A 16,871-nucleotide genomic window follows, 5' to 3' on the forward strand; every position below is an offset into this window, starting at 1 on the left:
GAAAGGCTCAATAAATGCCAGCTGCTGTGACATCAGGCTGAAACTGAGCAGGGCAGTGGTACGGTGACCACAGTGAGACAGTAGAGTCCCCACACATTCAGCTGCTCCAGGATGCTCCTTCCTCCTGCAGCCACTGGATTCAAGCCACAAGTCCGTATCTCTGCAGGGAAGAGGAAGGCAAGCCTGAGTGAGGCTCAGACACAAGGCCCAGAGGCACTGCTGAGCTCCTACACTGCTCCTGGGCGATATGACTCTGCCCTGTGCTGCCATGTCCTTCATGCTCTGTGCTGCGTGGAAACTCTCCAGCCCAGAATCCTTCTTAGATGTCAAGTGTACAGCTCTCCACTCCCCTTCCCTGGGGAGGAGCTAGGCTTGGTGCCTGGGACAACACTCCCCATATTTGCTCTGAATAAAATTAATAGCATTTATCACTTATCAACCCCTCCCTTTTTACATAGTATATTATTCAATTATTAAAATTACCCTGTGAGGTAATATTGCACCCATTTCACACATGGGAAAACCAAGGGTTTCTAAGGTTAGGTAGTGTGCTGAAGAACAGGGGCTCACCTCTGAGACGTCGGCTCCAAACATCAGGTTTTCTCCACTGGGGAGCAAGGACCATACTTTATGCACTTCATAACCTATGTTGTGCTTCATAAAGAGTACTGTCTCTTACTGAGTGGAATGAAAGGCCTTTCCTGTTGATGGAGGCCCGCAGCATAAATCACACGCAAGAAGCACCGCAAGAGGCAGTTCAATAGGATGGGGAGTGTGGGCCAGGGCTTCACTCTATTTACTTTCTGTATCTCTACTGATAACCTCCTGGCACCAGTAAGCCTTTCACCTTTAATTCAAAAACGAATTTCAAATTCCAACATGACTACAAACTTTATCTGTGAGTTTACGTTTGGGAGATTATTTCCCTAAAATATTTGCATCTGACATTGAAATTCCTCCATACTTTAAACTTTGACTTCTTCCTCCTTTATTAATTCATTTGGGAGGTATTTATTACCTACCATGTGCCAGGCACAATTCTAGGCACTTCATCCATTTTATTCTCTGCCTGCATCCATCCATTCATTCATTCCTCTGGGAAGTCACTCATTATTTAACTGTGTGTAAGATAGGGAATTTCACTTGTTCTACATTTTTATTAAAATATCTCTAGGATAATTAGTGTGAAAGAGAGAAACCTAGGGACAGTTTCCCCAACCATCCCAAGTACCTGCCCTATAGGGGGTGTAGGGTCCAAATGTGTAGGGCAGTGAAAAGGATTGAGTTTCAGCCATGCCTTTTACTGGTAGTGTGATGTGGGGAAGTCACTTATCCCCTCAGAGCCTCAGTTTTATCCTCTGCAACTTGGGGATAATACCACTTACTGGATAGGGCTGAGGGGGATGTAAGGGAGTTCAAGTGAAAGTGTCTAGCAAAGGGCCCAGTGTGGCCAGAGTTCTCAGCACACAATACTCTCAGCAGGGTGATGATGTAAGTCTCCAGGCAGCTTTCTCCCTGCCAATACCACCAGGCAGGCAGCTCAGAGGCATCTTGAGAGCACTGGGCAGCACATGATCTCCCCCAGTCACCTCGGAGAGGCTGCGAGGCAGGGTTACATTAGGGCAAAACACAGTCCATTTGCAGCCTTTGTCTTTTTCAGCCTGAGCAGAACACAGTTTTGAGTCACAAGGCAATGAAATTCCGATTCTCTGACTCAAGGGAGGGGATTCTTGGAAAGAGATGAGGGTGGGAGGGGGCTGACCAGCCACTGTGAAGCTTTTTCTGCCTCCCTGTTTCCAAGGCCTCCTCAGAAGAGGGGAAGAGCTGCTTTTGTTTTTGTGATTCTGAGAAACAGCTGGGGCCCTGAGGGGCAGGTGGGGGTGGGAGGGGTGTGATTTGGTCCTATGTCCCTTCCTGGGTGATGATGCACTTCGAAGTTCTATGGCTTCCACATGCATGGGGGGGGGGGTTGGGGGGGGTGTGAAAACTCCCAGAATCAGGAGGAGCAAGGCAATCCTGCCTTTTGAAGCTCCCATCCTGTTTTCCAGCTGTGTACACAGCGGAGTAGGTGCTAAGGATGTTTGCTGAATGAATACAAGAACCCTAATCCAGGAAAAGTCATACACACAAGCTGTCATTTCACCACTGCCACACACAACTGAAGCTTCCCTCTGGGGTAGTCTGGGTTGTAAATGTGTTCATTCCGTTACAAACTCACCCAGCAAACACCAAGTCCAACAAACCATAAACAGTGTGTTCTGTCTCTGTTCTCAGTGAGCTAACAACTCCACTATCTCCTAGAAGGGGAGGTCACTACATAATTCTGTAATGGAAACCTGCAATCAAAGGAAACCTTCAAGATGGGAACTTCTTTTAATTTTCCTTGTGGCCTAGGCCACTCATCCCATAGAGCTTAAATCCCACCATATTGTCCAAAGGTCTCTGGGGTAGGTCTCTTTCTTGAGTCTCAGTTCCCCCGACTGCAAAAGGGGGATATTAATAATTCCCACATCAGAGGTTTCAGGTAAGGACGGAATGAGTGATGCCTACCACGGTGCCTTGTAATATGTGTTACACTTGTCAGTTATTAGCACTAGGGCCAAAAACCAAAAAAACACCAAAACAAACAAACAAAAAACTCAAAACAAAACATCTTGAATCAGGGACCATTTGTAGAAACTGCTGTTTGTTGATTGGATGGCCTTGGGCAAGTTGCATGAACTCATTGAGCCTCAGTTTCCTCTTTCGTAAATAGGAGGTCACATTGCCTCCTTCATAATGTGAGAATTAAAATAATGCAGTGACATGCCCAGCACGGTGTGGGGCATACTATGGCCTTCAGTACGTGTTTTTTTTTTTTTTTTTTTTTTTACCCTGCACCAGTCCTGGACTTAATTTCCCCATAGAGGGTGGAGTGACAAGAATTTTCTTAGTCTGCGCAATGCCCCCCACCCCCACCCCCAACCTCCTATCGCCTCATGCATGACCCCTGCCACAGCTACAGCAGGATGAAATACAGACTTGGAGAAACTTGGGGAGGACCCAACAAGCCTCTCAAGCCAGAGCCCGCCAGCCAGCACAGGCGCGCCGAAGCGATCGCCCAGTGCAACGCCTGCTAGTTACCTTTCACCTAGTTCGCCCGGCTAGCGGCGCGGGGTAACTCGAGGGCAGACGGGAGCCTTACGCGCCTGCGCGCGGCTCACTCCCCTCCGCGGCTGAGTTTTCGGACTTTTTTTTTTCCTTTTCTTTTTGTAGTTTCCCTTTCCCTCTGAAATAAACGGTGTGGGCTTTGAGAATCTGCCCTAATTTCTGAGTTTGGCGGGCTGGACACAATCTCAGGCCCCCTCAGCCGTCGCCCCCACGCGTCCCCCCTGGCCCGGACCCCCCATTACTTCTATTTCCCTTTCCCCCATTTGTTGTCTTTACATTGTCCCTTCATCCACAGCTGGCCCCTATTCAGCTCTGCTGCCTCCCCATATCTTCTCTTTTCCAAAAAGGCAGTTACGGGATGGAGCGCCGGGCTTCCGAAAGGAGCACAGGGCCGCAGAAAAGCCACGTGGACGCAAAGTTCCAGTTCCCATTTCTGCCCGGGAGGGGCCCCGACCTAATGACCAGGTTTGCAGCGGAAAGGAGCACATTCTCTGTCCTCCTCTTCCCAAACGGCTAGTTGGAGGCAGCCTGAGCGCACCCCGGGGTTACTGCCGGGCACAGGCGGGGCGCTCTGGGGAAGCGAAGGCTTCCCTGTCCTCAAAAACCGCATTCGCAGAAATGCTTTTTTTTTTTTTTTTTTTAAACCATTTGGTGAGAATTTGAGCTCCCTACCACACAACCCCCAACGATGGTTTTCAGGGGTCCTTGTTATCTCTTCTGATCCAGGGGCTCCTCCATCTCCTGACATCCCTCTGATTTAGGGATAGGAAACACGGTCTGGGGTGAATTATAAGAACTCAGTATGTGCATACAAGATACCGTTCTTCAGTCTGGTGATGATATGTGGTCTTTTGGAAAATATCTCTGTAGAGGAACATCCCTCACATAATAGAAGGGGAGAAGAGGGCAAACAGATATATATGTATTTTATGTTTATAGAAAATTTCCATGGAAGATACATGCTTAAAAGGCTTTAAAATTATTATAAAGATGGTGGGAATTAAAATGTAAAACATGAGTATTAGTTTTTTATGAAAAAAAGAACTAGATATATGCAAAGTAAACCTCTTCCTCCTCTGGCCTGTCCCCTCTTTCCTACCTCTGGTTCCTGCTGAGCTGAGTGCCTGGGCTCTGCCACTGCTTGGAGTGATTTGGGATAAGTCCTTTTCTCTCTCTAGGATCATTATCTTCACCTGCAAGATGTAGGGGTTAGTCTGGATGATACTCCAGGTCCTTCAGCATTCAAGTTAGGTGATACAACCTGAAATTTTCAGTTCCATGACGTCATGTCTTCTCCATTTCAGATGGGCGCAGCAGGGAATGCCGTTAAAGAGAATGACCATCAATGTGACAAGTTTGTTCTGTGACTGGACATTTTGAGGTTTTCTAGGTTTCTTTGAAAGGTTGCCTAACTGTCTCAAGACATTAACATGTAAGGTCAAGTACCTAGGTCATTTCACCGATGTACTAATGGACGTGTGGGGACCCACCCGGAGTTACATTTCTTTACTCTGCCATTGCCCCAGCACCGTATGCAATGCAGCCAATTGGTGCAGATTCATTCTTAATCAGTAAAAGAAAATTTGTGACTGGGAGGAACAGGGTTCCTAGACTCTTAATTTTATTATGAAGAAATTTTCAAAGCTCGTGAGCAGATAAATGTGTCATCTGAGAAAAAATGTGAAGGCTGAACATAGAGAAACCATTTAGAACAATGTCAGTCTGATAAATCCTAAATGAATCTGTACATTTTACCGGAGATTGTATAAAGTCTTTAATTTAGTTTTAAAAAAATCTACTAACATACTTTGTTTGTGGAATGGAAATAAGGTAACAGTAAATACGGAGCGTCTTTACATTGCTACCTTATGTAATCCTTCTGATAATGCTATGAGTTAAGAGTACAAAATTATAGTTTCTATTTTTAAGAGGAAGAAACCAAGGCTAAAAGAGGTTGAACATCTGGCCCAAGGTCACATAGCTAGCATGTGATAAAACTGAATCCAAGGTTTCTAAGGCCAAGCCTCCTCCTTTGGGAGAATGCCTTCCGATACTAGGGTTGTGTGTGTGCGTGCATGCACAGGGGCTCACGTGGGGGCGGGGGAATGGAGAAGCGGAGAGATCGGATTTGTGGGAGGTAGGGAGAAGATGGGTGTTTATAGTAACAATTGTTATTACAGCTAATATTTCTTGAACTTTGTAATGTTCCAGGTACTAGGTTAGCACCTTGCATGCGTAAATTCATTTAATTTTTCCAATAGTCTTATAAGGTAAATAATATTATCATCTTTTATAGACCATCCAGGAAAACTGTGGCCTAAAAAAGAAAGGTGAGTTGTCCAAGTCTCACAGGAAGTGGGGAAGCAAGGATTGACTGTGGGACTGACTGCAGACTTCAAGGAGGACCTTTGTTTTAGAGGTTTCTGTTGGCTGGAAACTCAGGATGAATCAGCAATGAAATGTGGGTTGAGGGAACCAAAGTGACCTCAGGCTGTGTGACTAGAAATCCAGAGTAAAGAATGCAGTGGAGGGTACTGCTGTCCCGTGTGCTAGTTAGATCCTACTTGGAAGGCTGGGTTCAGGTCTGGGCGCCATCTATGAAGAAAGGGACACTAAAGATGGAGGCCAAGAGCACAGCTGGGACCTGTCCAAGATGAAGGGCCCAGGGCGAAGCTGCATTTAGCTCCTCTGATCTCTGCCACCACCTTGAGACCCTAGAGTCCCAGGGCCCAGCACAATGTATGATGCAGTGTGGTACAGTGAAAATAGTGAGGGATTCTGACCCAGACCCTCATGGCCTTAACTCTGTTCAGCCCTTCCTAGCTAGACGATCTTGGGTATACTCTTAGCTTCCCCGAGCCTCAGTTTTCCCAGTTATAAAATGGGGAGAATCAGACCTACCTTGCAGCATTGCTGTGAGAACTAATTGAGATACTATGTGTTTAGTACCCACCCTCTGCCCATTTCCCTCCCCCATACAAACACAGAGCAAGGATGAGTTTAATGTTTGCCAGTAATTTAATGAAGTCCTTAAAAAGGATAATCTCAAATTGTCACCAAGGTCATGCCAAAGCAGTGGCCTTTAAGGGTTTATACACATTTTTTGATTTGTTTTTTGTTTTTTAATGCAGTGGGCCTGGGAGAGCTTAATGGATTTTCCTGCACAGTGGAATAAGAAGAATTGGGAGTTTCAGGCCATCTGAGAGTAAAGGCTGGAGGAGGAGAGGTATTAGGGAAAAGGATAGGAGAGGGGGACTAAGGAGCCTGGCAGGAGGCTGGATCCTAAGATGCGGACATGGTCAAAGGCATTACACAGAGCAGAGATGACCGATGCTGACTCTAAAAGGGATTGGGTTGTTGCACGGTAACCGTTCCTTTCCTAAAAGGTGCAGTAAAGTTTGCTACACACGTGTGCACTTGAATAAATTTTGCGTGGACATTACTTTGAGTTAAGCATTTGTGGGACACAATGTGCATAACGACAAAACAACCCCCACACAGAAACTTCTAAAGGAGCTGGCGTTTAGAGCCTGAGCTAATCAAGAAATGTAAAATACACTTAGGAATTCAAAGAATTCTTGGGGGAGATTATTAGGTTTTTCCATACCCGTGGAAAGGGAGATGTAAGCCATGTAACTACACCTGAAGGGTCGGGGTAAGTCCATCTGAGTTTCAGATGTAAATAGCCTAGGGTGGAACTGGTAGTTATAAAAAGTAGGTAGTTTTAAAAGTTCAGTTTAATCTTTACATAGTGTTTTTGAGTGCTAGGAACTGTTCTAAATACTTTACATATGTAGCACTTTTAATTCTCATTCCTACTCTATATGTATTACAATTACCCTATCTGAAGATGCATACATTAGGCCACAGAGAAGGTAAGTGATTTTCCCAAGCTACCACAGCTAGCAAGTGGTGCTGCCTGAACTCAAATACAGGCAAATAGTTACCAGCTAGTAACTCTTATGGTCTGCTTAGCTGTATTTGGCATTACTTTGCACTGCCAAGCGTAGGCAAGGGAGCTCCCTCTTCTCCGGGTATAGGCACAGTTCTAAGCTCATTGATGACTGACGATAGAAGAGGTTTCTTCAGGCCAGAACATTATCAGAGGAGGAGGAAGTGGAGAAGTAACTTCTTCTGGAGGCTTTCTGTCCACAGATGAAGGGGTATCTTTGGTGTGGTTAAGGATGACCCCCTTTCCCCAGGCTGTTTGTTCCCCATGTTGGAAATTCTCTCAAGGAGATAGTAATTTGCAGTAAGGGACTGCTCTCCTAACCACTGGCTGAGGTGCCCAGAGGGAGATAGAAGTAAGAGGGCCTTTTGAGGGCTGAGATGCATAGGATGGCTGAAGGGCAGCCCAGGGGCTCTAGGGAGACATATGAGAGGGGGCTGCAAGAAGGATAAGCTGCAGAGGAAAGTGAGGCACCAAGGATACAGGGTCCTCAGAAGCCCAGGGAAGCTGTAGCTTAGTTTCTGGTAAAGCTGCCCTGTTCTGTTCCTCTCCTAGCACTCGCCCTCATTTCAGGTCCCCCATGTGACCTCAAGTAGGCTCAGACGGGCCCTTAAGGCCTTTGAGAGATGTCAGGGCCATGGAATTGGCCTGGAGGGAGAAACATTACTGAAACCTAGTGTATGTTTGGCAGAGTTGGGTCCCCAAAAAGCCCGCTGTAGAAACTACAGCCATGGATGGACATTTATTGGAGGAGCCAAAGAGAGGCAGATGGTAAGACACAGCCGGGCATGGATAAGGCTGTCAGTTACCTTCTCTAAACTTCAGTTTTCTCAAGCATAAAATGTGCATAATGACACTTACCTCACATGGTTATTTGTAAGGTAAAATGAGATGATGCAGGTGAGCACCCTTTCAAACTATAAACACACCACATAAACGTTATTTTCGTTGCTGAGAAAAGCGGGTTTGGGGACATTGTTCATCAGTAGTCAACTCAATCTCTAGCTATTTTGGTAGTGAAGATCCAGCCTCACCACTAAGAGAAATCAGTAGCGTCTCATCAAAACAGAAAAAGAAGAACACTTAGATTTGTTATTAGTTTGTATCAGCTGGTTCACTATTATATATTCCACAATGTGTCACATGGAATCTTTCCACTGTGCTACAAGCCAAAAGAGAGATGAGGTGAGCCAGCTGGCCACTGGAGAAAATGCTTTCTCATCTATTAAAGCATCTTCCTCATCCATCCAAAGGGTGTACCTGTGATTGGATGCTTTTTTCATTTGCATCCTCTATTTTCCCTCTGGCAAGTCTTTCTGTCTTTCAGCAAAATTGTAAATAATTTCCCAGATATAGACTACCTCCTTCTCTCCAGTCCTTTTCCACCATCCCAACAGCTTTCCTTTAAGTACTGACGCACTTGCCCTCTCTCATTCTGGCACCCGTAGCTCCCAAACAAAGATATTTAATAGCCAGTCCTGTTCTATAGCAGAAAGCAATATACTAAAGGGAAATATAGATTTTCAGGGTGGAACAAAAAGGTTCTAGGATGCAGAACACCTGTCACCTTCATTCACTGTGCCGAAGTTTCTCATAAATGACACAATGAGAATTCATTGCCATTTTCCCTTGACGTCTTGCCCTTCATGACCATTTAGGGTAAAGAACTATGACTACTTGTTTCATAGTCATTTGCTGGATTCAGAATCACCAAATACATTTGTGAGAAATACAGGATTTAAAAACATACAAATTGGAAGGATCGGTCACGAATCTAGCATCATCTGAAAACAAATAATGGTAATCAGTGTGCAAAGTGTCTGAGCTGGCGGAAGAGGGACTATCCTTTTTTAAATTTAAAGCCGATATTAAGTCTATAAACTGATAAACATTGGAAGCAGTTACGTAGGTCATTGTATTCATCACTTTATTGACCATTTGAACCTACTACTGCTTTAACTTCCACCTCATTTGACTCTTCCATCCATAACCAGATTTAAGAATAGATGTAATTATTGAGCATTCATTTTCTTCTGAGCACTGGGCTTATCATCCTATATACTTTATCTCATTTAACCCTCATAATGCTACCCAATAAAGTTCTACTTATTTCAACTTTGAAAAAGAGGATTGGAATTTAGGGGGGCATTAGGTAATTTGCTCAACATCACCATTTTCTAAAATCTTCACCCAAAGATACAGTTATTGATTTTTAGAGAGAGAGGAAGGGAGGGGGTAGAGAGAAAGAGAGAGAGAAACATCAGTTGCTTGCCTCCCGTACACACCCTGACCACAGATCGAACCTACAACCTTTCGGTGTATGGGATGACATTCCAACTGAGCAACCCAGCCAGGGCCCAACACCACCGTTTTAATAAGTAGCAGTACTGCCGCGTAGACTCAGCTTGTCTGGCTCCAATGCTCTGCAGCATTGTTTAGAAGGCCTTCCCTTGTTGCTGACACAGTATCTTCAATTTTCCCCTCCATATCTGACTTCTGTATTCCTCATTCCAATAAGCTACCATTGTATTACTTTCCTCTCGAACAAAACCGTTTGTTGTAGTGATAACGACAGCATCAGTTATATTAGAGGGTCTTCTAGAGGCCTGTGACAGCGCTAGACTCTCACAGTTAAATTCAGATTCAGTGAACCCCCCACACTCCGATCCTTTTTTCATTATCATCATGTGTCAGGAAATCAGGAAACAAAAATGGGGAAAAAATTGGACTGAGAAGCAAAAGTCCTGGAATTCCTTAGGTGCACAATTACAATAGCCACTTTCTGTTTACTTCATAGAGTTATTGTGAGGACTAAATTAGATTATGAATATAATAGTGCCTTGAAAACTGGCCAGATTGCTCTAAGCATTCTTTAAACTATGTTAATATCCAGCTGTGAGACCTTGGCAAGTTCAGTCTCTGAACCTGTTTCATCACCTGCAAGGGGAATCACATAATCCCTACCACTCAGGGGTGTTGTGAGGATTAAGTATGGCTTCGTCCACAATGCAGGGCAATTAAATCCACTTACCTCCCCAAGTCAAGTCTGAACCCACAGCTCTCTGGCCCGACTGTCTTCATTTCCATAGGAAGCTTGATGAGTTTCAGTAGCCCAACCACCACTTTACCCAGAATACTCTCCCCTCTAGTCCCTGTTCTGTGCTACAAGCCTCTTCAGTTTCTAGCCTTTCTCTGTCTAGCCCTGTCCTGGGGATTGTGTTAAAATGCAGATTCTGATTCAGGAGAAATGAGGTTGGGCCTTAATGTGCATTTCCAACAGGCTCCAGGTGATGCAGATTGTGTTGGTCCAGGACCACAATTGATAAAGTGAGAACCTAGACCATGTGCTACCCCAGGAGCAGCACAGCTCTGATCCTGGAGTCTACACAGCAGCTTCCTGGGTCTTTGCAGCTTTTCATAGGCTGTTAACCCTCAGCCCTCCATGACAGAGACTCCTTGGTCCACTCTACTCCTTTCTCCGTGGTGAGAGAGCCTCCCCTTCCCAATGTTAGCTAGGTACCTGGCCCCTGGAATAAAGACGTGTTTTATTCTCTCCTCTACAATAGCTATGTATGGCCACAAGACTGCCTTCTGGATGTGAGCCAAAGTGGTTTGTGCTGCTTTTGTGAAGTACCCTTTTGGGATGTGCCCTTTTCCTCTTTCCTGTTGGTTGTGACGTAGTCATGGTGGCTGAAACTCTTAGGCCATGAGTGGGCCATGGCATGCTGAGCATGAGCAGAGCAACGGCATCGAACAAACCTGAATTCCTGACACTGTGGTGAGCCAGCTACCTCCAGACTTCTTCCACGTGCGCAGGAAATGCAAGGCTTGCTTGGTTAAACCGCTGATATTTGGGTTCCCCATTTCTCATAGTTTAATCCTGCTCACCACCAAACTGCTCTTCTTAGGTGTGTCATGCGGTGGCAGCCTGTGTGCTCCGCCCCAGCCTCTGGGATATACAATAGTTCAGTCCTCCTCCAGCCTCCACACACTGTAACTCATTTGTCCAGCCCAGAGGTCTTCTCAATTTCTGTTTTCCACTAAACTCATTTCCCCACACAGCCCTGTGCCAGTGGTCCTCTAGGAATCAGCTGGTGGCCTTGTTTGAAATACGGACTGCTGGGCCCAAGTCTGCAGATAATGGTACAAGGTCTGGGAAGGGGCCCCAGGAATCTGTGTTTTAACATTTATCTTCAGTGATTTTGATGCAGGTGGTCTGTGGACCAAATTTGAGGAAACACTGCCCAGGTTCTGTTTTGTTTTGCTAATTTATAAAATTATGAAATGTTTCAACCAAACAGAAAAACAAAATGAGCAGTATAACAAATACTCTAGTACCTACCACCTGGCTTTGTCAAATTTTACTCATTTTAACGGTTGTAAAGAATTCCACACTATATGAATTAACCAAAATTGATCTATTCTTCTGTTGATGGACATGTAGGTTTTTTCCAAATTTTGGCTGTTACATATAATTCTGGAATGAACATTCTTGAATGTATCTACTTGTGCACACTGGGAAGAATTTAAAACAAACTCTATGTAGAGTTTATCACCATCATCACAATTATACAGGGCACTTTACATATGTGGTTCCACCTTAAGACCTTAAAACCCTGAGAGATTCCATGGGAAGCTTTTTAGCACCAGCTCTTCTTCCTCTAATTGTTCTGGTCACCCCTCAGCATGCTCTTTTTTCTGCACCACACATTCCTGTGTCTCTAATTCACATCGGAAACAATCAGTATGGTGGATATTGCTCCTTCCTACCTCAACTCATATCCACTTGTTCTTTTTTTCATTATTACCAGAATGTCAGCTTTATTTGGAATGGCAGTATTCCCAGTTAAAAACAAACAAACAAACAAACAAACAAACACATTACTCTATTCCCTTATCCCCCATGCTGCTGAGTGGGAGGTAGGGGTAGGCCAGAGTGGAGAAATGTGGTCCGTGAGGCTACAGGGCTTGCTGGGGAGTCTGCTGGACAGTTACTGAAAAATCGTGTTTTCCTGTTACCTGTGCTGTCCCCCCTTCTCCTCCTCCCCCCACTCCTCTTTATCTTTTTTGTCTGAAACAAGGTTGAGAGGCTAGAGGTAGACCCCCACATCGAATCATGGGATTGAGGCCACATGTGACTTTGCTGAAGCAAAAGACAGGGGAACCTGAGTACTCACATGTGCCCCATCCTTCTCTGAGCCCTTTACTCAGCCCTTCTTTGAGTCCTGGAGCTCTCTCTCCCACTAGAACAGGTTCTTAGAGTGTGCCAATCTGAATATAAGTGAGGACAGGTGACTCTTTGGGGAAAACTCACTACCATTGGATCTTTAAAATGGTAATTTCCAGGCAATTCGAAACAATCCCATCCATTTAATCAAATAATTCAGATTCTCTGCCACAAGAGCATCTATTTTTTATCTTAATCTGACTGTTAAAAAATTGCTCTTCCAAGAATGCAAATGAGTTACCATACGGCAAATACTGCCTTAAACATTACCTTCATTAACTTAGACTTCTGTGTACTTAAGTCTGAAATAGTAACAAACCCTAACATTTAAAGATCTGATATAATAATCACTTATTTCCTTCACAACTAGGGTTTATTTCTGGGGTTAGAAATCTAATGATATGGAAAGAGGTTTTGGTAATTTTGCTAAAATGTATCTAGAAAAACTAATGTTTTGAGTATTGTGCTTTAGTGTTCATTGACATTTCACTTGGATCCTATCAGCATCCTTCCGGTAAGTGTGCACTTATTTTTATGCTTGGCTTCAGTAATGCTGAGCTACTGTACAGGAGGGCTTTGCAGAAATCCTAATGAGCATGATTGTCCTGCACTTTGGAAATATAAAGTGCCACCAAAATGCACAAAACAATAATATTCAGACTGAAGTGTGCTGTTCAGTGCAACCCTGGAAGAGGTACCAAAGTATTAGAAAACAGTAAGCTAGCTATATTCAATGGACAGCCAAAGCTAAAAATCTGAATTGCTGTTTTGGAGGCATCATGAAATAATACTGTTAGTTCTTCCTTTTTAGTTGCTACTCTTTAGTGGTATTTTGGTACAATTTTACCTGTAATTCAAACACTAATTCATTTGAGAGTATCGGATTCATATAGTACAGTCATTCATATAGAATGAACTATATATTATTACCACTGAATTAACTGTTTAAAATTGGAATTAGGTTATAGATGAGCTGTTCTGTATGAAAATTTAAGAAAACATTAAGATTCGTCTTAAAAACAGGCTCTGATCTCCCTCCAAACAAGGCATTCTTTGTTTTCCCAGCAACATGGTTCATTCATTAATTCAACCCATACGTAGATGGCTGCTACAGGCAAGGCAGGAGGAGAGGAGCCAGGGAGAGGTGGGGTGGGACTGAATGGCACGACACATGTGAGAGCATCCTGTACACTCTTGGTTGCTATTAAAGAGAACCAATAACAGAAGGGCCTCAGAAAAACAGAGGAGGCTGTCTAGGATAAGGAGGAGATGGAAATAATGCCATAGTCTGTTCTGATAGGGGCATTGAAACGGAAGCTGAGAATTTGGGGATTGCTCCCTGTAACAGTGGGCAGGTTCCTGCAGTGCCTTAGGAAGGGAAGCGCGGCCAAGGAAGACTACAACTGTAATGCTCAGAGGGATGGGGGATGGGGGTAATGGATCAAAGATGAACTTCTGCCATGGTTTGAGAACGTTTGCCCAGTGACCACTGGCTCTGATCAAGAGGACTTTAAACTGACCATGGAAGGGGAAGGGAAAGAAGTCTAGATAAACCTGTTGAACAAGTTACCATGAAATAGGAATAGGATTGAGAGCAGAAAAATAAAAAGGTGTGGGAGTTGCCAACTGAGTCACATGAGAAAATAATTGGAGAGCTGGAAATAATGCTTAGAGCTTCACAGATCCACGTGCCAGTGGCTGTGCATAGGTAATAAATGACGTGCACTTGAAACAATGATAGAGGACAGTAAATACTGTCTCTTAAGCTTCATTGAACTGTGGTGGTATGGGAATCAAGCTGCTGACAGTCCCCATTGTATCTGATAAAAGTACTCCTATGATACTGGATGTGAATCACCTAGGACAGTGCCTGGCACAGGGTAATTATTTGGAATAGGAAAAAATAGCTGTAAAGCCCATACAAATTCTTGATCTTCTCTTTACCCCTTCTCCAGGACCTCAGTTTTCAGTAAATGCACCAGAATCTATCCAGTTTTATAAGCCTAGAAACCCAGCACCCTCCTACCTTTTCCAAGCAAACACCAAATTTTGTTGATGCCACCTCATAAACGTTCATGGCACAGGTCCATGTCTCTATCTCTCCACTTTACACTCCCATCATCTCTGGGTCTTTTCCAATAGTTTCCTCACAAGGCTCCCTAGTTCCACTATTCCTCTACTCCCAACCATTCCCCAGAATACACTCAGTGCCTTCATTTTAAAACAAAATCCATTCATGTCACCTCCTAGGTAAAAACCCACCCACTGTTTCCCATCACTCAGGGTGAAAGCAAGTTAACACAGCTCACAGCAGCCACATGTCTGGCTTCCACCTGACTCTCCATCTCTGTCCTTGTCCACCAGCCTTCAGCTCTTCAAATGTCAGGTTCCCTCTTGCCTTAAGATATTCGCAGGTAGTTACTTTGTTTGCCTAAAGCCCTTCCCCTGTTATCTTTCCTCCGTCATTCTTACATATCCTTCCAATCTCAGTTTACCTGTTGATTTCTCTGGGAAAGCCTTCCTTGACCACTCACACTAAGGGAGTTCTCGTAGTATACATGGTTATAGCATCCTCTGCTTCTCCTCATCACAGTTTGTAACTACTTTTTTGTAAAATTATTTCTTTAATGGATCTCTCTCCCACTAGACCATAAACAACGTAACAGCAGAGACTATGCCTACTTAGCAAAGACAGAGCAAAATGCCTAGCAAATGGTGAAATGCTCACCATATATTTGATGAAAAAACAAAGCATCTATGTACTTCTGATTTAACGACTAGATTAATAAAAACCATCCTGGTGCAGGATGTGTGGGGGCAGGGAGTATGAGAACTGTGCACTTTCAACTCAATTTCTGTGAACCTAAAATTGCTTTAAAAAATGAAGTCTATTTTAGAAATGTAAAAATATTATAGAAAACATTGGCAAGGATAAAAATTCTGAAATGTTCTAAATTGAATTCATAGCAGCTGAAGAGTGAGAATAAGAGACAGAACAGTTAGCCTGTTAATAGCTGTGGACCGGTCCTGACAAAAGGCTGCTCACATTCCTGTGTATCTGTTGCAGCTTTGGAGTAATTTCCAGTTGGCCATTCCAAGATTATTTTAGCCAAGCACCATGGAACTCCAGGAGCCTCCACCCCCTGTTTATATGGGAGCTTTAGGAACTCTACTGTTGACTCTGCTGCAGATTCTGCGTCTTTCCCAGAAGATGCTCCACTTTAGCTCCTCCCATCCCCTCTGTCTATCGCTAATGCAAATCCTTCCAGAATGGCTTACATCTTCCTCCTCTCTACTTGACGTATAAAAACACTTGTGAAACTCTGGGACGATGAACACATCTACCCCACCTAGCCCTGCGGGCAGTGATTTAGACGCTGAGCCCCAAGACCAGCCTTCTTTTTTTTGCTAGCAATGGCCTACGAAACTCTTTCTTTTAAAAAGACTTTCAGCTGTGAAAGTTAATTTGTTTTGTTTAACAATATCAAAATATACAAAATTATAGAGAATAGTATAATGGATTTCCATGGACCTATTACCTTAGATCTTAATATAATTTGAGTGTTCAGAGTGACTAGTGAAATCATTTCACAACCGACATAAGATTTAAATGATTTACATTTATGTATCCTGTGGAAATGATAAAGGATCATTCCTTTATAAAAAAGCATGATAGGAGCCTTCCCATTTTAGACTTTTCAGTCCTGAAAAAATACTAGTGTACTTTACCAGCTTCTGATTTTACGGGGCAGCAGGGCTATGACATCGGCCACTTCACTAGGTCATTTGAACATCAGAATGCACTGGTCCCCTCAAGAGCATTTGAAAGCAACATGAAAACCTTAATGCATGTCGATAACCACTCACCTTACACTCTAGCACTTTTAGACAAAGCAATTAGCCACTGTGAACTATTTTTAAAAAGCTTTGAAAACAAAATTACTAAGATATTTAGCTAGAGAAATACTTATATCCAATGCTTTGCATATGTTGGGCTGCTTCCCACCCCTAGGCCTTCGTACTTGCTATACCTCGGCCAGATGATGTCCCTGGCTTGACCTAGCAACTGCCACTTATCCTTTAGGTCTCAATTCAAGTGATCCTTCCCCAGAGAAGCCATTGCTGATCCTCCTACTGTCCCCCACCCCACATAGACAGCCTTCTCTGTGTTCCAGTGTTGTCCTTTGCTCAACGCTGACCTTCTACTTGATTAGCTTTTACTTTCTAATTGTCTTTCTAATTGTAAGTTGTATGAGACTAGAACCATTGGACGGTATAGAGGGGCATTATAATGTAGGAATTAAGCAACAACATGTAAGCTACTGAGTTTGTGAGACCTGGGTTCAAATTGTGACTCCAACACTTACTGACTGTGAGGTCTCAGGGAACTTCTTGAACTGGAGCCTGGGTTTTATCATATTTTAAATGAAGATGCTAAGACTTACTTCACAGCGTTGTTAGGAGGGCAGTGAGAAATTACGAGTATAAAGCACTTAGAAGAATGAGTACCTAGCACATGCTTAATGCTCATAAAAACATATTGAA

The sequence above is a fragment of the Desmodus rotundus genome, chromosome 1, assembly GCF_022682495.2.
Source record: "Desmodus rotundus isolate HL8 chromosome 1, HLdesRot8A.1, whole genome shotgun sequence".
NCBI classification, from domain to species: Eukaryota; Metazoa; Chordata; class Mammalia; order Chiroptera; family Phyllostomidae; genus Desmodus; species Desmodus rotundus.